Genomic DNA, 9,108 nt, shown 5'->3' on the forward strand with positions numbered 1-9,108 from the left:
GAATTTAATCACAACTTCCATTTTGTAGAAAATTGGCAAATAATTATCTTGGGGATAGAGAGAAATATTTTTTTTTCCTACGGTATTAACCTGTTATGACTTTTCGATGCTGAATGTGGCATTTTTCCTAAATGAATTTGTATTTCATAACCCCGTCCTGTGTAGTCTGGCTAAAATAAACAACTGCCTGTCCAAGTTAAAAACAGCCCCCTCCAAACTACTGAATTCTGAGTTAAACTTGTGAAAGGAATCAGTCACTGTTCTTGCAGAATAATGGCATTCTGTATAAATGTGATTTGTACTGAATCTACAAGGCAGTCTGCATGTGCTCATTTCTACATGGTTGGTCTATAGCGTTATCTGGCATTTCCTCTCAAAACTGCTAAAGAGGGTGCATATATTTCATTTAATATTCTAGTTTGATAATCTGTTTTGCTGGAAGATTTTTTTTTTAATTAAGAAATGAAGATTGAGAGTTCATGATAACAATATGCATCAGTTGTCCAACAACACCATAAACCGCTTTGTAATCAGATGATTGGAAAAAAAAACCCTTGCTTATTAGCAATACTCTTTTTCTGGTACTCTGAAAACATCTTGCTAATAAGCTGAAATATTTTCTGTAAACCTAAATAATGTATAGCTTTGTTTGTCAAGAAGTGTGGGTTGGTTAGTGGTTTCAAGAGTAAATCCAAATCCTGAATGCCAAAAAAAAAGGCAAATCAACAACAAAAACTTGCTCATGCTGCCTGACAAATCTCCGCTTCACTGTGTGGATGAACACAGTTCAAATCAACTGGGCGCTCCCAAATCTTAACGTTATTGAGAATATAGTTTTACAATTTGAGATGTAATTTATTTTGGCAGTCACAAATCAAATGCATGAGCTCACACCAGAGCATTCTCTCAGTTAACGTATTGTTCGAGCCACCTCTGTAAGAAAAGGCATTATAAATTTTATTTTTTTTTCTGTATTTCAAATGTTTATGTTTATCACCCACCCAAACCAAGAAGACATTAAAATACTTACATAAATATTCTACCCAGGGAAGCAAAGCCAATCTTTAATTAGCAAGGGCTTTTACGACAGTCTGCCATTTAGAATTAAAACTCAACCATGTGCTTCTTCCCACCTCCGGGTGACACACCGAAAGCCTCCGCCGTGTCCGTCCCCCCCCCCGTTCCACGGTCACGGACGGGCAGGGCGCTCCCTCCCTCCTTCCCTGCCCCCTCCCCCGGCCAGAAGCTCCCCCCCGCTCCCGCGGGGTCCCCCCTCAGCGCCCGCTGGGTGTGGAGCACGTTGGACCGTCCGCAGCCTCGACATTTACCATCAAACGTCTTTTTTGGGGGCGGTTTTGCTGTTGGGGTTGGTTTTTTTGTTTTGGATTACCGCCGCCCACGGAAGGCTCCCGCGTGGGTCTGCGGCCGAGGCGCGGCTGCCTACGCGGTGGGCAGCGGGGGCCGGGCAGCCACCGCGGGGCGCAGGGGCGGCGGGCGCCTCCCGCGCTGCCGCGGGGCCTAACGGCCGCCGGGCGGCCACCCGCTGGGCTCCCGGCCTCCGCCCGCCGCTACGACGGCGGGGGTGCCGCTGCTGCCGCCGGCCCTGCCTCCCCTCGGCGCCGCGGGCGCGGAGCCGCCGCCGGTCCTCGCGGGGCGGCCGACCCCGCCGATGGGACGGGACGGGACGGGACGGGACGGGACGGGGCGGCCCCGCCCCCTCCCGGCCCGCGCCCCGCCGCGCGGCGGCCCCGCCCCTCCCCCGCGCCGCGGCCGCGAGGCGCCGCCAAGCCCCGGGGGCGCGGGGCGGCCCCGCGCGCGCCCAGCCGCGGGGCGGCCATAGTCGCTCGTAGTAAAGCGGTGCGGGCCGTGTGCGCGGCGCCGGCTCCCATTGGCTGCGCCCTGCGCCTACCAGCGCCGCCCGCCGCCGCGGCGCGGCCGCCCATTGGCTTCCGCCCCGGCCCCTGCGGCGCGTGGCGCGAAAGCGGCGGCGGCGGCCGAGCGGCGGGGGGCGGGGCGCGGCGAGGGGCGGGGGGCGCGGCGGCGGCGGCCCCGGCCCGGGCAGGGCAGGGACGGGACGGGGGAGTCAGCCCGCTCCCTCCCTCCCTCCTTCCCTCCCTCCCTCCCGGCGGCGGGCCGGGGCTTTGTAAGGCGGTAAGTGGGTGCCACGCCGCAGAGGTGGTGCCGGTTCCGGGGGTCTCCGGCTCAGCTGCGGGGCCCGGGCGCCTCTCCGCAACTGTGCCGGGAGGGCGGCGAACAAAGGAGCGGCGGGGCGCGGGCGCCGAGCGGGAGCGGGGACGGCGGGCCGGCTCCGCGGGGTGCCCGGACTGGGGAGCCGCGGGGCGACGGTGGGTCTCCAGGGTCTGGGGGATGGCGGCGGCGGGCGGCCCGGCGGCGCTGGAGCGGCGCTACCGGCGGGTCTGGCAGCCCTTTATGCTGCGCGCACCGCCAGCCAGCCCCGGCGGCTCGGGGAGGTGGCGGCGGCCGCGGCTCGGTGCCGGCGGCTGGTTCGGCTCCCGGGGCGGGGAGCGGGCTCCGCTCGGCTCCTCCTCGCCGCCCCGGCTGGGCGGGCGGGCGAGGCGCCCCGTCGAGCGCCCGCAGACCCGCTCCGCTCCCCTCCGGTCCCAGGGCTGGGGCTGCGAAATACGGCAAAACCCGGGGAATTAGGGACCGGGAGCGCGGCGGCCGGCTGTGCTGACGTGAAGTGAAAGAAATAAATTACACGGTTGCATCGGAAGTTTTAGGGCTTGAGATTAATATTGTAGCCAGCTCTGTTCGAGACGGTTTTTTCAATAAAAAAGCATTCTAAAGAGGTTAGCTGTCTGTGCTGTTTTGCTCACCGGAAAGTTACAGGAATTCTTTATTTTGTAATGCAGTGTTATCACAGTATTATGGTATTAAAATACTACAAACAATTTCTAAATAAGTATTCTGGTATATAAAACATTGTGACTGTGGCTTAGAATGCTTCTCTGCATGCTGATTTGAAAGTAAGTATTTGTTTTTTTCCATTTTGTCCAGGGATCTCTTTATTCAAACACTGATTGCTCATTTACCTTATTTTCAGCTTTCAAACATTTGCAAACAGACCTTGCAAAACAAAAATCTGATCACGTACTTTAAATTATGTGAAAATAGCTTACAGTCTTTTTTGAATACTTATATACATGAACTTTTCATCAGTGTTCACTTTGCTTGGCACAGCTGGATTTAAAATGGGACTTTCGGAATAGAACTTATCATATTTCAGTTTGATATCTGAAACCTGAGATCTTTGCAATTGTGGTGGAAAGAGAATGTAGGGAAAAGATAAATATATCATGTATAATGCAGCCAGACAAATTCAGAAGTTTATTTGATCAAGTGACAGGAAGAATTGCCAATATGGCTTCCTCTAGCTACAAAATATTTTGTGGGGCTTTTACAAGGAGTGGAGAACTGAAAATGAAGGCGTTATTTCAGAAGTAAAAGTGTTTCTCACTAGTTAAGTGTATTTTAACTCGATTCAGATGGGGTTTTGTTCTGTTTTTGTTTTGGTTTATTTTCTTACATTTTGGAGAAATCAGAATATATTTCTTGTTTGCTCCTCCTTTGATCAAGGAGATCTTTTGCAAAGGGGGAAAAAAATATCCAGTAAGGGAGTAAAATGGGGCAGCAACCCAAGCATGAAATCCCTTTGGCGAGAACAATGAGACCCTCCTCTCCAGAATCTGTTTTGCCTTACTAGTACGATAGTGGTGTTTTCAGCTAGCAGTATCATAGGTCTATGGTGAATTCAGCCCCTGGACCTTCCATATCTTAAAGTTATAGGGAAGGAATGTTAAATTTGCTTTTCAATACCTGGTAGTGGTTAGATTTTGATGCACAGAGTTCCTTCCAAGTAGCCATTATTTATTAATAAGAAAAAATCTCCACTTCTTTTCCTATAAAAATTCTGGTGCAATGCTGGCCTTTGAAGAGACTCTACAATGTTTGGGTTTTAGTATTAAAAAAAATATTTTTTAATATATAAATTAGTTATTTTGTTATATTAAAACAAAGTTGGAGATGCTAGCTGATGAAGTTTTATAGTTTATTAATTTTTTGGTTTTAATTTGATTGAGTATCTTAAAATATATTTATTCTGTTGCCTGAGGTTGATAAGAATTCATTGCCTTCCAGTTCAGGCAATAGTTTGGTTTAGATTTTGGTTATGCCTTTTACAAATTTCATCAGGAATAAGTGTTTCAATTTCAGTGTAACATTCATGAAAATAGCTGTTTAAATTGGCCATTAATACATGTATCCTTTGAAGAACGTGATCATGAATGTTTGTATTTAAAATGTGTTTTCCCAACACAGTATATATTTTATCATTTCCTACTTATTATTTTTCTCAAGATCAGAAAGCAACCTAATGTTAAATACAGTCAAGTTTTTGTTTCTGCTCTGTTTCTTAAGCAGACTGAATCGTTGAGCCTGTGAATTATAGAGTATATGGTAATCTTAAATTACCTGTGAGGCTGAAGGTTGAGCTGCAGGATTGTTGGCTCCTCCTGCAGACATTAGTGCTTATATCTGAAAAATTTCATTAGTTTGTTTCAGTTATTCTTTATCTGGTTAAAATAAATTAGGCTTAGTCTTTTGTGTTTCTCATGAAAGCCACACAATATAACTGTTTCCTTTGCAACGGGTTACCTTAATATAGTGTACATATTTTTATGTATAAAATGTTAGGGAACTTTTATTACAAGAGATCTATTTGGGTAAGTATTGTCAGCATAAAATGGCTGGCACAATCTTTTATATAAGGAAATACCTTTTTTTTTTTTTTTTTTTACCCCAAGTTACGGTTCTCTGACAGTTAACTGGTCAATGAAGTTTGACCTTATTTTTTTCTAAAACATTTTATGTACAGCCTAGTTATTGCCAAAAGTAGCTAAGTAACTAGAACTTCTACAAAAGTAAGTATTTAAGTAGGAGAAGAGAGATCTGTAAAACAAAAATCCGCTGCACCCCCATAAGGCATAGCCTGTGAAAATAAATACAAGTCTTAGTCTGACAAAATTGAAGTGCATACATATAGCGTTACTTTCATGCTAATTAATTCCTGTTTTAAAGCTCAATTTACATCTCAATTGAGCAATCCTTGATACAACTGGAGGCACACAAATATATCTTAGACTAAGTAGTAGTTTGTACAAATTTCAGATTCAAGTTTTTCTTCAAGAAATGCTTTTGGTTTCTGTAAAGTTTTGCAACAGTAAACAGTTTATCTGAGCTTTTAAATGCTTTTAAAGTACTACTTAAACCAAAGTTGGAGAATCAAGTAGGAAAATGTGAAACAAATTATATATTTAAATAAACCTAGGTCTGCAAGTCTAGTTTGAAGCTATTTTTTGCAAGTCTGTTTTGAGTCCATTGTTTGAACGTATAGTTGTGCTGTAGGAGTGAGGCTGAGCTCACAGAATGCACACTAACAAGTACCATAATGGGGTCACAGAGGCCAGAGAAAAAATTCAGCTTTCTTGCATCAGACCTGTGATAAAGCCCCAGCCTATATGTAAACAGTCAGTGAAACATTCTCATAGGCAACAGCTAGAGGCAAGGCTAATACCTACCTTATTTGCCATCAGCTAAAAATGTAAAAATATAGCCAAAGTTGTGTTAGCAAAGAAATGCCAAAATTTGTTTGTTTTCGTTCTTTGGGCGAAAAAAAAACGTTAATTGTATGCTTCAATCTACTTTATTACATTAAATGATGGATCCAGAAAAATTCAGAAGTGTTTTGTACCCTTTTGTTTTAGCTTTGTGTGGGTTCCTAATATTAATGCTCAGTGCTGAAATTCTTATTTTGAACTGAAATATGGATCTAGTCAAAAAATGATCTTATTTTTTCAAAACAAAAAAAATCCAAATATCAGTTCTGATGTCAATGAAACACAGATGTAAAGTAACCTATTTGAATTGAGTGTTCAAGTTGCTTAGTTAAACGCTGAAATTCAGGAAATTCTAGTTAAAATTCCTGCAGTGCTGGCAAGTTAGTAAAAATAGAGTTTTCTCAAAGAAAAAAAAAAAAAAGTCAAAATAATTAATTCTGTATTTCTAAGATGATAAGAATAAATGGGGATGTTTCATATCAGTACTATAGTCTAATTATTTGATTGAATAACTTTTTTATATCCTGACCTTTTAATTTTAATTGCACACTTTTAATGCTGTCTTAAGTTTTGGAAAGCTAAAACTAGCTCAAATGTTGCTAGTTTTGAATGTGTGTATGTTTTCAGCAAGTTGTGGTTATTTACTTTGAGAAAGAAAAAAGTGTGGGCAGAGGGAGTTAAGCAGTGGAAAGAATAAGACAAAAGTGTTTCCTGGCTCCGCTAAGTCAAAGGCCAACAGGTGCCCGCTCAGTTTCTTAGGAAATCGCTCCCTGGCCTGGCTAAAAGGTTATGCTTGAGAGCTGCAAATGGGATTTTCAAATGCTGGCTTTTGAAAAAACAGAACAAACCAGATCAGTTTTCTGGATGCAAATGCTGTCAACCTAATTTATGGTTTTTGCCATGTCCTGTAAGGAGCTTGCAGAGGTTCAAAACTAACTTTGAAGAGGTTCACGGATGTATTCCAAAGAGAAGCAGCAAAATGTCAAGTTTCAAAGTTCAGTTGTCTTAATAATTAGGAAAGAGGGAACAACCCTTTCTTTTCCAGTAAGAAAAACAATTTTTTGCCCCATACATGCTTCCAGACAGCTTAGAAACTGTTTTGAGCAGGAAGAAAAAAAAACTTGACAAACTGTAGCCTAAGGGAAGATTTTGTTTTCTCTATAAATTATGAGTGAAAAAGGGAGTGAAAAAAGATATGAGGTTTTATACCTGAAATCCCCACAAGAACCCTATTGTGCAGGCATACACTGTTTCCATCTGCTGCAAATGAAGTTGCAATTGATTAGTTTTATTCTTGTGCAAAATGTTGAGGTCTGTTTCTTTTTTCTTTTTTTTTTTTTTTTTTTAATACTGGACACCTTGTTGGAAACCTATAGCATAAGACATTGTATCTGTGCACGCATGGTCTCATCTTAAAACTTCTGCAGAGCCTGGTGAAGAGGCAAAACAAGCCAGGACTTGCTTTGCAGTTCTGAAGTTGTAGGTCAAGCAGTGGAAAGCTCTGAACACCTTTGAGATCTGGTTATCAAATTACTATTTCTAGTTGTAAACATCATACATGTAGAACCCATAGTCAAAATTTAAGAATATATACTAAATCGAGGGTTTATTTTTAAAACTGTTAAATTTCTAAAATAATAAAGCTAATATTTTCTTTGAGATCTGCATTATACTTTGTAAGTGTATAGTTTTTCTCCTGTATTAATTTGTTCTTGCTAAAGTGTTAATTTACCAATATTTTTTACTAACACATTTTCTGATAAGTTTTTTAAAAACTTTTCTCACAACCAACTTCATAGATTATTTCTTTTGTTATTCTTCATGTTCTTTTTATACACTTTAAGAATACAAACATTTCTTAAATCCTGAACAAGTACATCTAAAATTAAGAAATAAACTAAAAAAATCAAGAAAGAGTAACAAGGGAGTAAAATAAAAGGGGTGTTTTGTTATTTTGCGTGAGAGGTGAAGCATTTGTTGCAGTTAAATACTGAATACAGCACTTAGTCTTTCTAGGAAATCCATTATTTCTCATAACTCTTTTTACATGATCCCTGAAATAAATTGGGAATAAGTTTTAGATATGACAAAATACTGTGCTCCTGACTGCATTAGAAATCCCCATCAATGACTAATCAAATGACAGATAAAAACCTTTCCTTGCCTTGGAGTGAGAACCTGCATTATGGTTAGCTGCTATTTTAAACTCTGATCTATATGTAACTAAATTAACCAGAAAACAGCACCGAGAGAGAATATATTAACACAAAATCTTACATGCCTTTCAGCTGTGGCCAATAATCTCTCTTAACAGTAAAGAGTTGTCCTAAAAGAGGAAGGGGTACCTTTCTGGCAAATTTCTTCATTGAAGAAGTTCAACAGTTCTCAGGAAAAGAGCTCAACAGTGTAATGTTGTAAGGAATATCCTGGATAGACGTGGTGGGGCTGCCTTTGACTGGAGACACCAAGTCGTAGAGGAAAAATAGAGCAATAGTGGCCAGTGCAGCTCATTAGCATCACAGATGAAATGCTGCCTTTTCTTTGACACATCCCAAAACACCTGCCTGTGGGCACAGAGAACTGCCCTTTGGGAATGGGGGAAATTGTCCTTTTTCCACTCATCATGTAGTATTTTTTCCAAAAGAACAGCCATGCCCCACTGATGGAGTCAAATCTACGCTGGTACTGTGGGTGGTAGGTGGCTCCAGATACACCATTTTAACTCTAAAATGTAAATTTTCTGTATTCCTGTTTTACTATGGAAGTCCCTGAATTGAGGCTGGATAGAAATGTGCATTACCTGCTAAAACCCAACAGATTTAATGGCGTTTACAAGCCCATAAAACAGGTTCTGCAGACACATGGCCAATCTAACAGATAATTTAAGGGCAGTAGTGGAACTTGGTTTTACGTCGGCCCCATTCCCCTGCAGCGGGGTGTTTGGACAGAAAACTCTTTGGGGTGAGTTGGGTTCACCGATGTCCAGTTGAGTAGGTGGGGCATTGACTGCAACGACCCTACAATGTACCCAAAAACCGAGTGGGGAGGCTTTAAAAAGGAGTAGATGACACTTTCTCCTCTCTTTTTTCCCCTTTGAGATCAACAGTTGCCTCCTAAGGATCAATTAAACAACCTGCCAAAGGGTCAGGGGAGGCAGGGGACCGGCTTGCTTGGGCAAGTTGGGCAGGAAAGACATCTTCTGTCCGGGGAAGGCAGGGCAGGGCTGGGCGAGGCAGAGCTGCACCGGCGATGCCCGGGGTTGGCGTCGCTCCGGACCCCCGGGGAAAGCGGTGGGTGAGCAGAAGCGGGGAGCGGGGCTGCTGGGGACGAAGGTGGCTCTGGGGTTGTCGGGCGCTTCGTGGGATCACCTCGGGGCTCCCTTCCCCTCCAACAGCGGTCAGATGCTTTGGGAAGAGGGGTGCGGTTCACGCGCTGAAATCGCGTGTGAGGTTCCGCCCGCAGGCGTGGATGT

Source organism: Strix aluco, chromosome 1 (assembly GCF_031877795.1).
Source record: "Strix aluco isolate bStrAlu1 chromosome 1, bStrAlu1.hap1, whole genome shotgun sequence".
NCBI lineage: Eukaryota > Metazoa > Chordata > Aves > Strigiformes > Strigidae > Strix > Strix aluco.